Source organism: Camellia sinensis, chromosome 10 (genome assembly GCF_055761805.1).
Source record: "Camellia sinensis isolate YWXY chromosome 10, ASM5576180v1, whole genome shotgun sequence".
In the NCBI taxonomy this organism is placed as follows: domain Eukaryota; kingdom Viridiplantae; phylum Streptophyta; class Magnoliopsida; order Ericales; family Theaceae; genus Camellia; species Camellia sinensis.
Genome location: NC_138970.1, coordinates 182,712,528 through 182,734,003, shown reverse-complemented (window position 1 = coordinate 182,734,003; position 21,476 = coordinate 182,712,528).

Here is a 21,476-nt window from a genome sequence, read left to right as displayed (position 1 = left end):
AAAGACCTAGGCTAGAAGTATGCTCCTTTCTAGGTCTCAAGTTCGAATCCCACCCTTAGCTAGCTACTGATGGGTCACTGCGTGGTTGCCTGGTCGATTGGCTCAGGACCTCAAGATTAGTTGAGGTGCGACATTCCGAAGGAGTGCTGACCCGGACACTCGGTTATCAAAAAAAAAAAAAAAAAAGAAGTGTAAGAACTAAAATGATACAATGAGTGAAATGTAGGGATTACAAGGATAATTTGTCCTATATAATTTTCAGCGATTTTATTTCAAATACTTAAATTTATCACTTTACGTCACATAAGTTTGTAAAAAATAATTTGTTTGTGTAGCATTTTCATTAAAATCTAAAGTTTTTGATAATTAGCAAGGTTTAGTGAGTATTGTTTCCAGTGATTCTTAAGACAAAAATGTAACAGAAGGTTCATTCCAAATTTGCTATTTTTGGGATAAAAACAAATTGACATGAAGTTTGTTACCTTAAAACCTAGAAAAAGCAGACTTTACATTATTGTGTTTATAAAGCACAATAAGGTTGTGCTCAATAGCAAGTTGCTCCTACTGTTACATTCTCATTGCTTCGTGCATATAATATATATGGCTTCTGCATCTACAAGTTACTACTTTTTTCTCATAACCATCACTCAATTCCTTCTAGGGCTGTTCAAAAATCCGTTTAAACCGGTAATCCGGACCGAACCAGACCGAATCATACAGTTTGGTTCGGTTCTATTAAGAATTGGTTCGGTTTCAGATTAAGAAATATGAGAACCATAAAAACAGTTCGGTTAATGGATTTTATGAAAAAATCGCGGTTCGAACCGAACCGAACCGAATTTTAAAAGATATATATATATATATATATATCTATATAATAAGGGAGGAAGGTTTTTGAAAATGTATAAAACATATGTGAGATACATTTAGATTCAAAGGCTTAGATCAATTTTGATAAACATCAATGGTTCGGATAATGATTTATTCTCGCCCAAACCCTATATGCTCTCTCCCTCTCCCACCTACCCACGTCTCCTCCCCCATTCCCTCTTTTCTGCCTCCCCCCTCTCCCCCCTTCTCTCTCAGTGCTCGCTGCGCCCAAGGTAGGGTTTCAGATTGAGAACTCTCTCCCCCTCTCCCCCCTTCTCTCTCAGTGTTTGCTGCTTGCAAGATAGGGTTCCGACCGAGTTAGCTCCTCTATTCCACGACCAACTTCACCACCACCACAGATTCTTTCTTTGTTCGGCGCCGTCGTCTTCTCTTTCTCTCTCTGCTTCGAACCCCCTCCAGTACCTCTCTCGGTGAGCCAATTGTTGTTTGATTTGAAAATGGGTATGTCTATAATGGTTTAAATTAATGTTTTTTTTTATCATCATCAAAGCATCATCTGAACCTCCATTGAAAACAGTAGGTGATGCTGTGGTTCAGATAATTTTCTTTTGGGCATCGTAATTTCTTCCTCTCTCTCTCTGCTGTGTTTGTTCTTTGTGGTTGGTACTTCAATTCATTGTGTATAAGTTTGTATGCTTGTGGTTTGATTTGAAAATGGGTATGTCTTGGTACATTGGTTTTGCTCTAAGGCGGCAATTGAATATGGGTATACTCTTAATAAGGATGCTCTAAAACATACCCATTTTCAAATTTGATCAAAAAATGGCTGAATACAGATCAAACCATCTCATCAAAAAGAGTAATTATTCAACAGTCATATTTTTAATGAAATTTCAAAAAGAGTAATTGTCACGCCCCAAACCCGCCCCTAAAAGTTGGGCATGACTTCTTTAGAGACGGACATGTAACCTGGTAATTTAACATACGGGGCCTTATCGGAAGCGCAAAAATAAATAGATAAATAATAATGAACAATTAAACTCCATTGAGCTACTCCTACATGCCAGGATCTCATTCATCACATGCATTATACCGGATAAGTAAAGTCTCAACTATATCCCAGAATATGTACATACGCATTTACAGTTCCAACCCTAAAGTCGGGCATATACAAAAACAAACATGAAAGGTAAATACAACCACTTTAGATGGACACTCATAAGCAAACCCACATCTTGACAACTTAAGAAATTAAATGACTTAAATAGTGCCTGGACATATGGAGGTTGACAAAAAGAAAGCAACGTCTTGGCTAGGACTGACTGCCTGTTTGGTGACCTACAGAAACAGACATAACAGAGGGTGAGCCGGGCTCAGTGAATAGTATGATACATAAATGCACAATTTAAACATAGTACATAACAATGCATAAGTAAATGCGAAGATCATGTAGTTAATCTGTTCCTGTTCTCATTTCATATGGCCTTAGGCCCAATCCTGCAACATAAACATAATGGCTATAAAGCCTTTGAAACATGGTGGCACGAGGCCCTTGAAACGTGTGGCACGAGGCCCTTGTAACTTGTGGCATAACCTTGTAACATATGGCACTAAGGCCCTTGAAACGTGTGGCACGAGGCCCTTGTAACTTGTGGCATAAAGCCCTTGTAACATATGGCATTAAGGCCCTTGAAACGTGTGGCACGAGGCCCTTGTAACTTGTGTCATAAAGCCCTTGTAACTTGTAATGGCATAAAAGCCTCATAACTTGTAATGGCATAAAGCCCTTGTAACTTGTAATGGCATAAAGCCCTTGTAAACATGTTGGCATTAAAGCCCTTGAAAATGGCATAAAGCCCTTGTAAACATGTTGGCATTAAAGCCCTTGAAAATGGCATGAAGCATACTTAAACTTGTAACATATACATGAAACATACCTGAAACATCCTTGAACTTGTAATATACTTGAAACCATACTTGAACTTGTAATTTACCTGAAATCATACTTAGACCATACTTGAAATATACTTGAATTTACAGCATGCGTGAACTTGTAACAGGCGTATACTTGTAACATATTTAGACTTGTAACATACATAGACTTATAGCATACTTGGACTCGTAGCATACATGAACTTATAACATACTTAAACTTATAACATATTAAACTTGTATATACTTGAACTTATAAACTTACTTAAACTTGTGCATACTTGAACTTGTCACATATATTAACTTGTAACATTCTTGACTTATAACATACGTAATCTTGTAATAGACTTGAGCTTAGAACATACGTAAACTTGTGAACATTCATTAAGTCATAACGTAACATATCAGAAAACAGGGCCTTTCTTGTCATATTATGTCATTATTGTGCACCTAACATAATAGAATAATTCATATTCTTATGTAGTCACATAAGGATGTTAAACCTTTGCATTCATGTGTAACACAACCAAACAACTTCAGATTCATATGGATTCACATAGTTTTTTCCAATTATTCTGATTCTTCGAAGATGAACATCAGTTCCACTTATCCTTTAAGAAATCACAAAGGATGCTTATAAATAACAAAGGGTTAATATTTGTCATTAACAGAATAAAGGATTCCAAAATCATACCGACGTACGCGAATCTTTCAGTGTTCATGTCAGTTCATATTGAATTCCGATTGTCATAGATGTTCGTATAACACTTACAAAGAACAGAGCATTAGTAACAATAATTATCAACAATAGATAAAATATACATTTTTGTACTACTACTCACAGTGTTTAGATGCTAGGTTCGTCCCTGCAGATAACCCTACACAATTCAATTCAACAACATTTAACACAATTCGACATAATCGACATAACCCCACATAATTATTACTATCCAAGATAATCCACACTATTTAACATTATTCAACTCAATACTACCAATTATAATTCCACATAATTCAGATTAATTTGCTAAGACTCAATTCAATATTCCGTAGCCAAGTTTACATCATCCATATCGTCAACAAACCCTTCCTCCCAATCTCCTTTCTCATTAAGACATGATTCACCATGCTCATAACAAAGTTTATTCGCAATTTTAAACATAATTTCCAAGTATCACCAAATTCCAATTAAATTTGCATATACATGATTCAATACCTCAATTTCATTATTCTACTTTCAATTTGGGTTAAATCTTTAGTTATCATCTTTAATCAACCTAGGGTTTCAAGAAAATATGGAGATTTCAAGAAATAATCAAACTTATTAACCCAACACTTTTTATTCCAACTTTTCCATTGATTATACACCTAGGACTCATAATTCACCATTTTAACCCATTAATTAACTCCCAACATCTTCAAATGAAGAGTATTCAAACCCTTACCTCAATAATCAAGCAAAGAAGTGAGCTTGAGAAGAAGCCTTCACAAATCCAAGTTCTAATCGGGTAAAATCGTCGATCCCCCCTTGTTCTCTATCCTTGATGCCAAAAACCATGGTGGATCGTGAGCAAAGTAAAGGGATTCAAGGATTTGGGGCTAAGGTTTCGGACTTAGGCAAAGAGGAAGGAAGAGGGAAGAAGAAAAATATGAGAAATGATCCAAAATCCCGTTTTTAAAGCTGCTGTCCCGAAAAACCCGCTATTTTCCCGCTCGAGCGGACCTGCTCCCAGCACAGATTTCAAAACTTCAAACAGGTATAACTCCCCCATCCGGACTCCGTTTTAGGTCGTTCTTGTGCCCAAATTGAAGCCCCGAAAATAAGCTTTCCAATGGTTCTAACCTCACATCCAAATTCCAAGTGTGGAACAAGAAAAGGGCAAAAGAGTGACGGTTGGTCGTAAACGAATTATTCAAATTAAAGTTTTTGATCCAATCTTACTTTACCATCATATTATCATCTCAATCAATACTCCAACATAAGATAAGGAGGTTCTAAATACACTAATAAAAATGTCCAAAAACGAACCTACGTGCCTCAGAAATTTAAACTTAACCAAGAGACCCGCTCGAGCGCCCAACCTTGCGCTCGAGCGCGCAGACCAACAAGGTAGTCCGCTCGAGCGTCTAATCCCCTGCTCGAGCGGGAAATCACAACTCGCAGAATCTCAGGCCGCCTGTAAAATTTGCTGGGAACCCCAAAATTACGCTCGAGCGCCAACTATTCCGCTCGAGCAGAGGGAAAATTTTCAGGTTGCTTGGTAAAGGTCATCGATCTAGTTTCAAAGGCATAATCCAACGGATAATTCTTCAATTCCAATGGCAAGCACATTAACCCCTAATTAAATAAGGATAACTTTCTATACACACATTGGGGGCATTACAGTAATTATTGGACATGCGTTTCTTTCATTAAAAATGGTTAAAACAAATCTTTAGGATAGGTTTGGATTTTTTTAGAAAGATTTGATGAAATAAAAGAGAGTAAGGTTTGAGTGTTCCATATTAGATCAAGCTTTTAACCAAAATTTCTCTAAAATTTGATGAAAAAAAGAGACTAGGGTTGGAGATGCTCTTAGTATAGTGATCCTGCTCTTATTTGTATCTCAGTTATGTTGCATCAAATCTAGGCAGCAATTGCATATGGGTTTGCTCTCATTCATCAATTCATTGTGTGTATGTAAACATATTTCTGGCTATGTTATATACATAAGTATGTGGATTTAGTGCATGCATGTGGTTTGTATAATTTGACATTGGGTATGTCTTTAGTACATTGATTCTACATTATTTGTATCTTAGTTATGCTTCATTTTAATTTAATAACTAATCTATATGAGTTGTAGAATTTGAATGGATGTGCTATACTCATTGATGACTTATTGAGAGAGTTCATGAAAAGGCAAAGATTTGGAGGCAAGTAATCTTAGTAACACTTTTTTTTTCTTTTTTTTTTCCTTTTTTAAATGTTGTGACTGAAGAGGATGAACTAGACACTTCCTACTAGCTAAACGGGGCTTTTTTGGCTATTTTAGCCACAAAAGACAAAATAGGCTATTTTAGTCACAAAAAACAAAATATCACATCCAACCCATAATCATTACATTCTTCTCTCACAAAAAAAGTCAAAAAAGCCAAAAAGCCCTTCCCAAACCAAACTTTTTAGCCCAGGCTAAAATAGCAAAAAAAGCCAAAAAGCCAAAAAACCAACCTACTTCCCAAACGGAGGCACAGAGTTAATGAAATGTTTGATTCTTTAATGAGAAATGGGTGTTAATTTTTGATTTATAAAATGGGTTTTTCTATGTTATGAGTTTTTCTATTACTTGCTAAATACTCATAAATATATACGGATCTATAAATACTTCTAAGTTTGCTAAATACGCTTTAAATACTGATATGGATTTTCCTACATTTATTGGGCTTTTTGTGTTTTTCTATTTTTTTCCCCTTTATTTGGGAGTGGTGATTGGTAAGTTGTGATAAAAAATATATATCTATATAATAAGGGAAGAAGGTTTTTGAAAATGTATAAAATGTATGTGAAATACATTTTAATTTAATGGCTGAGATTAATCCCAAGTTTATATCAATGGTTCAGATCAATAGATCTCCCGCCCAAAGACTTCTCTTCCTAAGCATCGTTGTCGCTTTCCCACCTACCCACATTCCCTCTCTATCTCTCTCTCATTCTCTGTTCTTCTTCTTGAATACATCTCTCTTTCACAGATACATCTCTCTCTTCCTCCTATTTCTTTTATACGCTACTCTCCGACCGCCTCTCTTCTTGATCACCAACCACCTCTCCTCTCTCTCACCCGAGACCCAAACCCGAACCCTCTATTCCTGTCTTCCTCTCTTCATCTCCCGCTCCCTCATCCCCCTTCCCCATTTTAGGCCTTTGTTTTGCAACAGACCCATACCTTCTTCGATTCAGTGAGAGGAGAGAAAGAGGAGGGCATCGTTGACCTGCCTCGCCGACGCCGACGCTGACGCTGACGCCAATACCCTACCCCGCCGTCGCTGACAAGAAGGTTCAAAATACATGAGGTAAAAGGTCGCAGTCCACCTGATGAATTTAGATTCAGTTTTGGAACTACAATTTGACAATAGTAGATGTTGCTAAAACCTTAATTCACAAGTGTCTCTTTCTATCTAAGACCAAAAATGACTTTGACTAGAAACTTTCACAGCTTCTGTGATAAATTGGGATCAATAGTATAATGATTTCTTGATGGTGGTTATCACTCGGATGATGATGTTTTTGGGTTTGTTTTTTATAGTTGCTCATGGTTGTTCTGATTCAAGAAATAGTATCTGTTTTTGATAGATTGGGGTATATAGTAATGTTTTGATTGGGATAAATGGTTCTGTGGGTATAGCACAAGAATGATTCAAAATATAGTATAATGATTCTATTTCTGATTCAAAAAACAGTAATGTTTTTTTTTTATCCAGTTAAATTCTCAACCTTAGAGCATTCTTTGTTTTTTTAGAAAATTTGTGTTAGAAAATTTGTATTTTTTAATTTTGTTTTGTTGGGAAAGAGTTGTTTGATGTTCCGATTGTTCTCTCACCTTCCCTGAGGCTTCAAGGTTTGATTGTTTATCTGGATTTAAACTGGGTTTATTGCACACAGATTGAGGAAAATTTATCTAGGTTATAATCTAAAATTTCCTTCTGTTTCCTTCTGTTTACAAGTTTATTATAATCTAAAATTTATCTGGATTACAAGTTTATTATCATCTAAAATTTCCTTCTATTTTTTGGGGTCAATTATCCACTTAACCAAGAAACCAATGATCTACGAAAGTCTTTCATCCACTTAAATCTAAAATTTCCTTCTTTTTTTATGGGTCAATTATCCACTTGACCAAGGTCTTTCATCCACTTAATCTACAATTATTTTTAATCTATAAACATTAATATAGTATATCCTACATTTGCTTTAAGTCATCATTTCAATGAAAGAAAGTGACAGTGGTAGAAAATGAAATGAAAGAAAAGAAATAAAAAAATATGGGAGATTTAGTGAAAAATCTCTTTTGATGAATTTGTATCCCATTTAATTGATTTTTATACGTTTAAACTTATATTTCAATAAGTCTCTTCTTTCCATATTAGTGGTATTATATAGACTATTTCACACTTGGAGTCATTATATCACATACAACCACACAGTAAATAATACTTTATTTTTTCGCCGTTCTGTTTTGATAATTCTAGGATACATGTTTGAAAATGAAATTCCTGAGATATGATTAATGCATTTAAAATTGTTTGGTCTAGGGTTGGTGTTTATATATTTTATTGTAAAATTTTGATTAAAATAAAAATTCTACATGATGAAGAAGAGAGATTTAAAATTTTAATTATAAAAATTTATTTATTTTTATATTTTCTATATGTTTTGCAAGAAATTAAAATTTTAGTTATCGTATTTGTACGGGGAAGAAATAATTCTCCTCGTATAATCCTGTTGACCCAGTCCACGCTCCTCCGTACGACGTCGCTTTGTTACCTGAAAACACAAACGTGAGCTAGCTGGCGGGTGTGTGCCGAAAACCTCTCCGATGCCTAAGTCAGAAAACTTGACAAAAAGCTCTAAGTTCTCAGGAAGATTGTGTTCAATTACCTCCTTCAAGGTGATGTTTATGGGCTTTTATAAGTTTCCCGTGGCACAATCCTGGTAGGACTTGTATTTCTCCATGCAGAGTCCTCCTAGGATTCATACTCCAAAGGATAATACTTATCCTTTTACACCCTCCCCCACTGCTTAAACCAAGTGGGATGGTTTTCTCCATGGCCGAACTACCATTTGACCGAAGTAAAGTAGGCCGAACTATCCTTAGTTCAGCCCTTCCCTTTACTCTCCCTTATATCGGTTTCTCATCCGTTCAACCTATGGTGTGTTTGGACCGAACCAACGACTCTCGACCGGTATAACTCCCCAACCGGTATACCTCTAAGGTCGATATAACTTCAAGGCCGGTCTAACTTCAAGTTGCTCCCAGACCGAAGTACATTTACAATCCTCTAACCGAAGTAACTTTATCATTTGTGAGCCGAAGTAATTTCACCTACTTGGGCTGGAGTAACTTTGTCTCCCCAAGGCCGGAGTAACCTTGCTCTCCTGGGCCGGAGTATCCTTTACAGCCTTTTTACTTAGTCCTTCGCGTTTTGGGCCTCAAAGCCCAACTCGCAGCTCGGCCCAATTTTTCCCAAAAATTACCCTCTCAATTGCCCCTTAATTCCATCTGCACAACATGATTGGGATTATCAGTCTACTGGCCGAGCTAGAGTTTATTAAGCCTTTCTAGCCGAGCTAAAAACCCTTTAGCCTCTCCAGCCGAGCGAAAAACCCTCGGGCTCTCCAACCGAGCTAATTTTACTTCGGGCTTCACTATGTCCGGTCAAAACGTCTCTTCAATCACAGCGACTGTAACGCTTCCCCTTCCAATGACACGTGGCAGATTCTGATAGGCTGAGGACGGCTGTCACGCCGTCTTTCGTACTTCGCAAATTTTGAACAGTCCTGCCCAAATTTTGGGCAAAAACCATCCCTGAGGCTAGGTCTTTTCACTTTTGCCATTTCTTCATCTTCTCTCTCCGCTCTCTTGCTGTTCGTGTTCTTCTTTTTACTGCAACAGATTTTCAACTTCAGTCCCTTCTTCTTTAACCTGGTAAGCAAATCCACTTTCCCTTCATGTATTTTTGCTTTCACATTTGTTTTATGCATCTGTATATCTTGTTTCGTGTGTTTTTTGCAAACATTTTGTCCATTTCTGGTTTGCTTCTGTATTTTCATGAAAAAAAAACCGTAGAACTTGTACGTGTATGAACTGTTATGTAGAAAAACCAGTCTTAGATCCAAAATCACATAGCAACCGAACTAGGATCCTGTTTGCCCCAAATACGTAGATCTCTGTAGTCAATAGCCGAACTAGAGCTTGAAAGTTTTCAAAGGGTTACCAGAGACTGACTCACTTTAGCCGAAGTAAGATCACCGAGTTTTGAATATAGCAAACTAGTAACCTCGGTTGTCAACTGAATTAAGCTTTTGGGGCTAAGCCGACTTTCTTGGTTCCTAAACCGATCTCAGAAAGCCGCCCCTAGAGGCTTAACCGAAGTAACTCTATTCATACTGCAACCGATTTAGACCTTAGGGCTAAACCAGCTTTCTTAGTTTTTTAGACCGAACTCAGAAAGCTGCCCCTAGACGTTAAACTGGTCTACCGAGCAAACTGCTCAAACCGAGCTACCCAACCTTTTGATGAACCGAGATAGAACCAGTTTTTTGAGGTCGAAGTAGGGCTTTTATACCATGCTTTTAAATTGTAGCACGGTCCGTTGATCAGTGCTTTAACCCCCCTCTGTTCTTTTACTTTGCAGACTTAGGTTACCCAGGCACTCCTGTGTGCGCTCAACCGAGCTACTGAGCACGATTTTTGCACCGATATAACTTATAAGTAAATTATACATCAGATGGGTAAGTATAGGTATCTAGTTGAGACCCCAGGTGGCATGGCCGAATTTAGGAAGGACTACCAAATTCCAGATGATGTCCATCTGACGTTGGCCAAAAAAGATGTTATTCCGTGGGAAAATGAAGGTTTCGTCCCTTTTACTCTTCAATCCATAATAGAAACCAGACTACGGTTTCCTGTCCAACCATTGATCTGTGAGTTCCTTAGGCAGACTAGGTTATGCCCCACCCAACTGTCCACCAATACATACCGTATTATTATGGGAATAGCCGCACTAAACCACCAAACCGGTTTAAACCTTGGCCTTGCCGAAATATTCCATCAGTATTTCATCGGCTTGAAAGATGCTGGGTGGGTCTATTACCTTAGGATCCGCCGCCGCCGAGAGAAGATAGTTAAGCACACACCGGACAAAGACCTTAATGATGATGACTTCTTCTGGGTCTCTGGGAATTTTGAGGATTTTCAAGCCCAAATTCCTGGCCGACCTATAAATTGGAAGAAGGGAGAGCCTGGTAATTTAACTTCGGTCTTCTTTCTTGTATGTTATCTCGGTTTTTTAGTCTATTGACCGAACTAACACTTCTCTTTTTTTCGCAGATTTCGCCCATCTTCATTCCTTATATAGTTATCCAAACCTTGCAATTTTGCGAGCCGCGCTACGGATTAAAGAAAGAAGTTGGGCTAAGCTTCTGAACTTTGAGCCGACCTACCGGTACAGCGGTCGCCGAAAAGCAAGAGTAACTGACTTTCTTCTTGAAGAAGCCCCAGAGCCGAACCCAAACTTGCCGCAAATAAGATTAATTCCTTTAACTGCCGAAGAGGAAATGGCCAAGAAGAGCAGAATAAGGGCGCTTCTGACCGAAACAAGCAGGGCCGAAGTACCGTCACCAAGCCAAACGCAGCCTGCCGTTGTGGCCCTCCCCTCTCAATAACCATCTTCATCGCGCCGAACCAAGCGCGCCCGAACCAGCGAGTCCGAACCAAGTTTGGTTGATGAAGATGAGACTGTTACTCCACCAAACTTGCCACCGAGCCCCCAACCGGAACCTACCGACCGAGCTACCACCACTTGGGTGCCAAAATTGACTTTTAAAAACCGACATGTCGAGGATGCTGATTCGGTTGTTGCCGAAAAAGATCACGAGTTGGCCTTTAATCTGGCTAAGGGAGTGTGCCTCCCCAAGGATATGGAGCACCACAGAAGGCAGCTAAACATCGAATTAAAGTCCATTCGGTCTGCAACGAAGTCCATGATCCTGGTATGCCGCTCTGTCCATTTTTCTGTCTAATTTTGTTAACTTTTATCTCGGCTCATGGGAAGTCCTCGTTTTTTTGCCAGGCAATTCAAAAAAACTACAATACTCACAAGAAGGTGCTGGAACTCAGAAAAACTGCAAGGGATGCTGTTGCAGAAGCCGAAGTGAAGTCGGCCGAAGTAGAAGAAATCAAGAAGCAAATGGCCGAGCTTCAAGCTGAAAACAGCAGGCTGACCGGACTAGTTAGTTCGGCTAAGGCAGAAAGGCAGAAGACTGCCATAGCTCTTAAGGACAAATACCTGCGCGAGCTGGTGAAGCTCGAAAGAAAGAAAGATGCCGAAATAAAGGAGAAGGTAAAGGAAGCTGACAAACAAGGCTTCAAGAGAGAAGAGGATGCTTATGCCCAACAATGCAATGCTGCCAAGGAGCTGTTCTTTAAGTGCGGCTGGAGGGGAGCCGTTGAGAAGCTCGGTCATGATCCTCAGACCGAGGTTTTCAACCCTCCAGCCTACTTTATACCGAACTCCCTGATGGAATATGCCAAAGCCATGCAACAGCAGTTCCTTGAGGGCTCAGACGATGAAGACTCTGATGAAGACTCTGCCCCTGAGGATACTTCGGTTGTGAATGCAGATCAGGTAGTTCGGTCGGAGCCCATGGTGGAAGATCTGACTATTGATCAACCAAGTGAAACCGTGGCTCCGGCCGAAACCATTCTTCCTTCTGAAAACGTCCTTGCGCCCGAAACCGGTCTTCGGGTTGACGCTGATGCTGCCTTCGACGCCGAGATCGAAGATCTTTTTTCTTGACTTTGTACTTTTTTCTCTATTTTTTGTTACCTTGTCTTTGTAATCGGGCTGTGCCCTTCTGTAATGACTTTTTAGTGAATGAAAAATTTGCTTCAACTCTTGTTCCGGTTGTGATATGTATGCTTGTGCTTTGTAATGTCTTCTATTACTCCAACTATTATTTCGGTTTTAGATGGTTAAACTACTTGCCAGCCAACCACTCCTTAGCCGATATGCTTACTTCGGCTGAGGAGTAAGTAGAGTTGACTTATTCCAGCCAACCACTCCTTAGCCGATATGCTTACTTCGGCTGAGGAGTAAGTAGAGTTGACTTATTCCAGCCAACCACTCTTCAGTCGTACCCTTACTTCGGCTGAAGAGTAACAAGTGTTGGTTTATTCCAGTCAACCACTCTTCAGCCATGCACTTACTTCGGCTGAAGAGTAACAAGTGTTGGTTTATTCCAGCCAACCACTCTTCAGCCGTACCCTTACTTCGGCTGAAGAGTAACAAGAGTTGGTTTATTCCAGCCAACCACTCCAGCCATACCCTTACTTCGGCTGAAGAGTAACAAGTGTTGGTTTATTCCAGCCAACCACTCTTCAGCCATGCACTTACTTCGGCTGAAGAGTAATAAGTGTTGGTTTATTTCAGCCAACTACTCTTCAGCCATGCACTTACTTCGGCTGAAGAGTTATAAGTGTTGGTTTATTCCAGCCAACTACTCTTCAGCCATGCACTTACTTCGGCTGAAGAGTAATAAGTGTTGGTTTATTCCAGCCAACTATTGAAGTTAGTTTTTCCAGCTAACTTATAGTATTTGGTTATTCCGACTAAATGTCCTGCAGCCTGGATCCTTATCCTGGGCTTAGGAAGGGTGTTGGTTTAATCCAGCCAACCTCTGAGTTAGTTTTTCCAGCTAACTTAGAATAGAATGCTTGCAATATACTTAGTCTTTAAAGCTAACTTTTACAAAGAATGATTTGTGCTAAAAAGAATTTCTCATTTTATTGAAGGAAGAAAAAAGTACATATGTTTGAAAAAGAAGAGCTAAAAGTAAAATAACTTGAGATTGGCCGTATTCCATGGCCTAGGGATTGCCTTGCCATCTTTGTCTTCTAGGTGGTATGCCCCTTTGCCTGCTAACCCAACCACCTTATAAGGACCTTCCCAATTTGGGCCTAACTTGCCGTCTCCTAGGATTAAGGTGTTTCCCATTACTTTGCGTAGTACCCAATCCCCAATCTTGAATTGTCGTGGATGAACCTTTTTGCTGTATTTTCTGATTAACTCTTGTTGGTATGAGGCGATGTGGACTAGTGCTCTTTCTCTTCTTTCTTCTGCAAGGTCGAGTTCTAAGGCTATGGCTTCTCCATTTAAGTTTGGATCAAAATTTTCGCTTCGAATTGTGGGGAGGCCAACTTCTAGTGGGATCACTGCTTCCATTCCATAGGCCAAGGAGAATGGTGTTTCTCCAGTTGATCGCCGAGGCGTGGTGCGGTAAGCCCATAAGACGTGAGGAAGTTCATCTGCCCACTTACCTTTTGCTTTCTCTAGCCTTTTCTTTAGTCCATCCAAGACGACTTTATTTGATGCTTCAGCCTGCCCATTTGCTTGAGGATATGCCGGTGTGGAATTATAGAACTCTATCTTGTATTCTTCACAAAAGCTTCTAAAGATTCTGCCGTCGAACTAAGTTCCATTGTCTGAGATTAGTGCTTTTGGTATGCCAAACCGAGTGATGATATTTTGCCAAACAAACTTCTTCACATCTTTTTCTTTGATTGTCGCCAATGCTTTTGCTTCCACCCACTTTGTGAAGTAGTCTGTTGCTGCGAGAAAGAATTTTCTGCCGCCGGGTGCTGTTGGAAGTGGTCCTACTATGTCCAAGCCCCACATCGCGAAAGGCCATGGGCTAGTTAAGGGTAGGAGTTCTCTTGCTGGTTGATGTATTTGGTGTGCGAATTTCTGGCATTTTTCACACTTCTTCACATATTTCTCTGAGTCTGCTTACATATATGGCCACCAATATCCTTGCGAAATAGCCCTGTAAGCGAGCGACCTTCCCCCTTGATGACTTCCACACACCCCTTCGTGTATTTCAAATAAGAATGCTTCTACTTTGCTGGGATGAACACACTTGAGGTAAGGCCCAGAGAATGACTTCTTGTATAATGCCGAAGATGGAGATAGCCAAAATCGCTGCGACTTTGCCCTTATTCTGTTGGCTTCTTTTTTCTCTTCTGGTAGGATGCCGTCTTTTAGGAACAGGATGATGGGATCCATCCAAGAAGGGCCTAATTCAGTGCAACATACTTCTTCTGCTTCGGGGTCTTCTATGCTTGGTCTTGGTAAGAAGTCGATGAGTAATGGATGAGGGATTGATGTATCTGCCATTGAGGCAAGGCCTGCTAGTTCGTCCGCTTGGCTGTTTTCCTCTCTGCCAATTTGTTCTATCCTTACTACATCAAATTTTTTAATCTCTGTTCTGACTAACTCTTGGTACTTGGCCATTCTGTCATCCTTTGCTTCGTATTCGCCAGAAATTTGGTTTACCACCAGCAGAGAGTCACTGTAAACCATTAGTTCGGTTGCTTTCATGAAGTGTGCTGACTTGAGTTCTGCGAGAAGCGCCTCATACTCCGCTTCATTGTTGGATGTTGGGAAGCCAAGGTTGATTGCTTGCTCTATAACCAGGCCTTCTGGAGAGATGAGGACTATGCCAAGCCCTGCTCCATGTCGGTTGGATGCTCCATCCACAAAGAGTTTCCACATCTCTCCAACGAATAGTTTCCAGCAAGTGGAAGGATCAGATGATGTCGTGAGGTCAAGAATGGTGTTCTCTTCAAGGTCCATGTTGGCTGTCTGTCCTTCGTCCTCTGTTTGAACTGTTGGTGAGCCTTTGTTTGTCTCTTCCTTGTTGTCCTTAGTATGGTCTGCCTTGGTGCTTAATTGACTACCTTCTACTAGGGGTTGCGCTATTCCGGCGTCAACTTCCGTCCCTAGTTCGGTTGTGTCAGTTAGGTCGACTGGGCAGATATGATGACTTCCAGGAGTAAACTCTGCGACGAAGTCTGCCAAAGATTGGGCTTTTATTGCGGTTTTGGGTTGGAATTTGATGTCGAATTGTCCCAACTCTACTGCCCACTTCAAAATTCGCCCACTAAAGTTTGCCCTTTCGAACAGAGCTTTTAGTGGAAAGGCTGTGAGGACGACTATGGTGTGGGCGTGAAAGTAGTGCGCTAATTTTCTGGATGCCATCACTAATGCTAATGCTAGTTTCTCCAAGGGCAAGTACCTTGTTTCGGCTCCCAACAATGTCTTGCTGACATAAAAGATGGGCAGGTGTTGTATTCCTTCTGCACGAACCAACACTGCGCTGACTGCGTGCTGAGAGACTGCCAGGTACAAAAAAGAGTTCTTCACCAGGTACTGGTGTAACAAGTAGTGGTGGGGAAGACATGTACTCCTTCAAGCTTTCCAGAGCTCGGTCGCATTCTTCATCCCACTCAAACTTGGCTTTTAAAGCTTGGAAGAATGGTCGTAGTCTGTCTGACGACCTGCTTATGAACCGGTTGAGTGCAGCCGCCATACCAGTGAGATGCTGTACTTCTTTGACTGAGTTTGGTCTCTCCAACTCCTGGATTGCTTTGATCTGAGTGGGGTCTGCTTCTATACCTCGGTTGGTCACCAGGAAGCCCAAGAATTTGCCAGATCCAACTCCGAATGCACATTTGGACGCATTGAGGCGCAGCTTGTGTTTCTTCAGGATCTGGAACATCTCGCCTAGATCTTTAAGATGGTCATTCTCATCCTTGCTTTTGACCACCATGTCGTCGATGTAAGCCTCCATTATTCTGCCTAACAATGGTTTAAACATCTTGGTGACCATCCTTTGGAATGTCGCCCCTGCGTTCTTTAGGCCAAAGGGCATGACCTTGTAGCAATATAACCCCCTTGGTGTTGTGAAGGATGTGACCTCCTGGTCTGGTTCGTGCATGGCGATCTGGTGGTAGCCTCTGTATGCATCCAGAAAGCTAAGTCGGTTATGCCCTGCCGTTAAGTCCACCAGTTGATCTATCCTTGGTAGAGGAAAGTTATCTTTCGGGCACGCCTTGTTGACTGTTTTGTAGTCGACGCAGACACGCCATTTACCATTCTTTTTTGGCACTACAATTGTGTTGGAGATCCATCTTGGGTAGTGCACTTCTCTTATTGCTCCTGCCTCCAGCAGGTTGCCTACCTCTTCTGCCACTATTTCGGCGTGGTGGAGTGCCGATCTGCGTGTGCGTTGGATGACTGGTCTGGCGGATGGGTGGACATTGAGTTGGTGACTGATGAAGTTTGGGTCAATACCTGGCATATCGTAGGGCGTCCAGGCAAACACTTCGATATTAGAGGTCAAGAATTCCAAGACCTCTAATCTTTCAATGCTGGACAACGATGAGCCAAGCAAGAAGAACTTATCCGGGTTCTTCTCATCTATTTTTACCTCCACCAAGTCCTCTACCGCTTTCTGATCAGCCTCTTTGCCGACGTCCGCGAATAGTTCATTACTTTCTGGTTCTACCACCGAATGAACGTATCCTTTGGCAGCTCGGCTTCCATTCGCTGTGGCGAAGCATTGTTTTGACATGATCTGATCGCCATAGACTTCTTCAATTATGCCGGTGTCGTTGGGGAACCGCATTACCTGATGGTAAGATGACGCTACCGAACGCATGGCATGCAGCCATGTTCTGCCCAAGATGATGTTGTATGTGGAGGGGACCTTCAATACCCAGAACTCCACTTGTTTTGTTGCACTCCCTGCTCTGACTGGAAGAATTATTTTGCCGACAGGCCACTCTGGCATGGAGTTGAATCCAATTAGGGGAGAAACTGCAGGTGCCAAGTCTTTGTCTTGCAGCTTCAGTTGTTTGAATGTGTCGTAGTACATGATCTCACATGAACTACCCTGGTCAATCATAATCCGCTTGACGTCAAAATCCTTGACTCGGAGAGTGACGACCAGTGCATCATTGTGAGGACAGTATATTCGATCCAAGTCCTTATCTGAAAAGGACATGACATTTGTTGCCTCTGTCTTCCCCTTCTTGGCGGCAGGTTGGGCACTTAACACTTCCCTAAATTGCTCAGCCTTCTTTATCGATCCCCTGAGCTCGCATACACGCTCAGGTTCAAAGACTCCGTGTATTACATTGATGATGCCTTGTGGTGGGGCGTCAATTGGCATTCTGTTGGGATGATTATTATGATCTTGGGGGGCTGGTTGCGTCCCTCCTTCAATGTATTCGTCCAAGTGGCCTGCTGCCACCAATTCTTCCAAGTGCTGTCTCAGTGGCGTGCAATTCTCAGTTCGGTGCCCCTTTTCTTTGTGGAAGGTGCACCGTGATCTGTCATCGTAATTTTTCTGACCTTCCCCTAGCTTGGCTGGCCACTTGACAAAAGGCTCGTCTTTTATTTCGCTCAGAATCCGATATATTGGTTTTTTGAACACCGTTGTTATGGCAGTGCAGATTCTCAACCATCTTTTGTCTGGGTCTTCTCCGTTATCTCGTCTGCCACGCCCGTTTTTGTTCTACCTATCTACTGTATTGACCTTTGCTGAGGCCTTCTTTTCTGGTACCGTGGTTGCACTAGATTTTGCTTTTGCACGTGCGCCATCCTCTTCTACCCTGATGTGCTGATGCACTCTTTCCATCAGGGCCTCCATAGTGAGGGGTGGCGTCATGGTAATCGAATCCCTTAGTCTGTTCCCTACTGGTAGGCCTCTTTTATATTGTGCAATGGCTAGATTGGTGGGGCAGTCTCCAATCTGGTTGAATGTCTCCCAGTAGCGACTGTTGTAAGATTTGAGGGTCTCTTTTTCACCCATGTCGATGGAGAGTAACTGGTCTATCTCCACCGGTGTTTTAGTGTTTGTTCGAAACCTTGTTACGAACGCTTCTGCCAATTGGGCCCAGGAGGCTATGCTACCCTCTGGGAGCTTTTCGAACCAAGTCAAGCCTAGGTCGCCAAGACTTGATGGGAAGAGTATGCACATTAAGGCCTCGTTTCGCCTGTACACAGCCATGACTTGGCGAAAGTGGCTCAAGTGTGAATACGGGTCCGTCTTCCCTTCATAGGTAGTGAATTTCGGCTGAAGGAAGCCTGATGGTAGTGGCGCGTTTTCGATTGCTGGAACAAACGGTGAAGTCTGTAGTCTTGCCAATGCCTTGTCCGTTGGTTCGTAGGTCGGTCGCGGTATTGGCATTCCAACCTCGACGCTTCCATGCGTCCGAGGAGCCAACCGTTGTAAGGCCGAAATTCGGTGTGGATCCCTTGCCCTGGCGTCCTCCTTGTATCGTGCTTTTTCTTCGAGTACGGTTCGTAAGTCGGATGACCTGGGCAGCTCCGTTTGTCTAGATCTGGTTTGGTGTGAATGTGAAGGCCAATACGTGTTTCCTTCAGTGTATGATCTTTCGGATCTCGTCCTCTCAGACCTGGAGTGACGAGTCCTTGAAGATAAGGAGTGAGTGTCGCCTGTCCTGAGGCTTCTGCTCTCTCCTTGGGAGGGTGTAGCATTCCTACTACGATTCTCTGAATGGCGAGGGGGCGTCTTGTGCTTGCGCCCCTCTCTTGTCGCCACATCTTTAGTCTTCATCTGGCGTTTTAATGCTTCCATGTCCGCCGCCATCTTCCGAATTAGTTCATCTTGTTCCTTTACGCGATCTTCCAGGGCTTGAGGATCAATCCTCCTCCTTTGCCTGTCAGGACTTTGAGAGTGACGAGGGCTGCTATTCCGCCTTCCCCTGCCACTCCTCCTGGAGTTATGTTGTTGGGGCTCCAGATCTGCCATAGGAGGGACAGAGGGTAATCCTTCTCGCCTTGTGCCCCCGTCTGGAGTTAGCCCGTCGACGGCGGACTGCGGTAGTTCTTCAATGTGTGCCATTGATTGAGAAAAGGAGAAGCTTAGTCAAGAGGTTTTTGTTCTTGTCTGTTCTTCCCACAGACGGCGCCAATTGTACGGGGAAGAAATAATTCTCCTCGTATAATCCTGTTGACCCAGTCCACGCTCCTCCGTACGACGTCGCTTTGTTACCTGAAAACACAAACGTGAGCTAGCCGGCGGATGTGTGCCGGAAACCTCTCTGATGCCTAAGTCAGAAAACTTGACAAAAAGCTCTAAGTTCTCAGGAAGATTGTGTTCAATTACCTCCTTCAAGGTGATGTTTATGGGCTTTTATAAGTTTCCCGTGGCACAATCCTGGTAGGACTTGTATTTCTCCATGCAGAGTCCTCCTAGGATTCATACTCCAAAGGATAATGCTTATCCTTTTACACCCTCCCCCACTGCTTAAACCAAGTGGGATGGTTTTCTCCATGGCCGAACTACCATTTGACCGAAGTAAAGTAGGCCGAACTATCCTTAGTTCAGCCCTTCCCTTTACTCTCCCTTATATCGGTTTCTCATCCGTTCAACCTATGGTGTGTTTGGACCGAACCAACGACTCTCGACCGGTATAACTCCCCAACCGGTATACCTCTAAGGTCGATATAACTTCAAGGCCGGTCTAACTTCAAGTTGCTCCCAGACCGAAGTACATTTACAATCCTCTAACCGAAGTAACTTTATCATTTGTGAGCCGAAGTAATTTCACCTATTTGGGCCGGAGTAACTTTGTCTCCCCAAGGTCGGAGTGACCTTGCTCTCCTGGGCCGGAGTATCCTTTACGGCCTTTTTACTTAGTCCTTCGCGTTTTGGGCCTCAAAGCCCAACTCGCAGCTCGGCCCAATTTTTCCCAAAAATTACCCTCTCAGTATTAATATGAGATTTACAAGAAAATTAATTTTAAATTTTTTTTGATAACTTTTACCACTTACGTGTTAAACAAACCCATAAAAAGTTTCAATATATATATATATATTTATTTTTTTGGGTCAATCCCTTTACCTCCCACCACTTTAATCTTAATAATCAAACTTAGCCTAAGGAAAAAGATGCTCCAATCTTTAAACTGGGTTTATAATAACATATTTAACAACTTTTGTCATTAAAAATGAAGAGCAAAATTGGAGAAAAGTTAACCTTTGAGTTCTGGATGAGGCACAATCTCCAAATAATCATTAAAGAGAAAAAAATAAAATAAAATTTGGCCAACCATGTGAAGGATGATGATTTAGAATGAGTATTTTTTGATAAACTATTTTGGTTCGAGAATGATTAAGTTGCTAAACTTTGATATAGTTTTTGATCTTATAGGTGATGAGAACGCTAATGTTTTTGGATAGAAACATTTGAACAATAATAGATTGTGGTGCTGTTGCTGTTAAAGGAACTCATTGTTGTCGATATGTAAGCGTTGAAGCCCTATTTTGTTCATAGTCTATTACTTTCATTCGTTGTGTAAGCTAATAGGGGTGTTGCAATAATCATTACTTTAGTCTTGAAGAATAGTAGTATGAATTTTTATGTGTACTATTTTGGAAACTCTTTCCAATAATCGTTACTTTATGTGTACTATCTAGCTGAGGCACTAAATGTTAAAATATTTCTAGGTTTCTTTTTTTCCAATAAATGATGAGAAGTGTGTTATGGCACTAAATATGTACTTCATTGACTCACTTCATGTTTTGATCAAAGGAATCAACGACGAGCCTCATGAGTTCGTGTCCTATGTTTAGCCCTTCATCGGATAAGCGCTTCTGGAGCGCTCTCCGTAGCCGAATTGACACCATTCTCGAGAATCGCAAGCCTTTCGATCCCACTTTCCCCACCCAAATGGTAGATTTGTCTTTCTTTCTCTTCGGATTTTGATTTTCTTTTCGTATTTCAGAATGGAATAATGGGTTCTGTTGGAAATTGTTTGTAAAATTCTGGAGAACTAGACCGTGCAAAGAGAATGAGGGAGGACTCGCTGCTTTTGCTCAGAGGGTTCGACTCTATTTTATGTTCTCTGTCTCAGCTATCTAAAAATCTGAACAATGCTCTTCAGGTAAGCAAACAAAGTTCTAAATCTTAGAATTTGAGAAATTTTGGTGTTTTTTTTTTTTTTTTTTTTTTTCCAGATTGTGTAGGAAACGACTAATTTTTCTGGTGAAACTTTTGATCCCAAGGCTTCAAACTCAATTATGCATTCCTCTGTTTTTTCAGGGAGCAAAAGATCTGGCCAGACCACCCACAATTACTGATATAT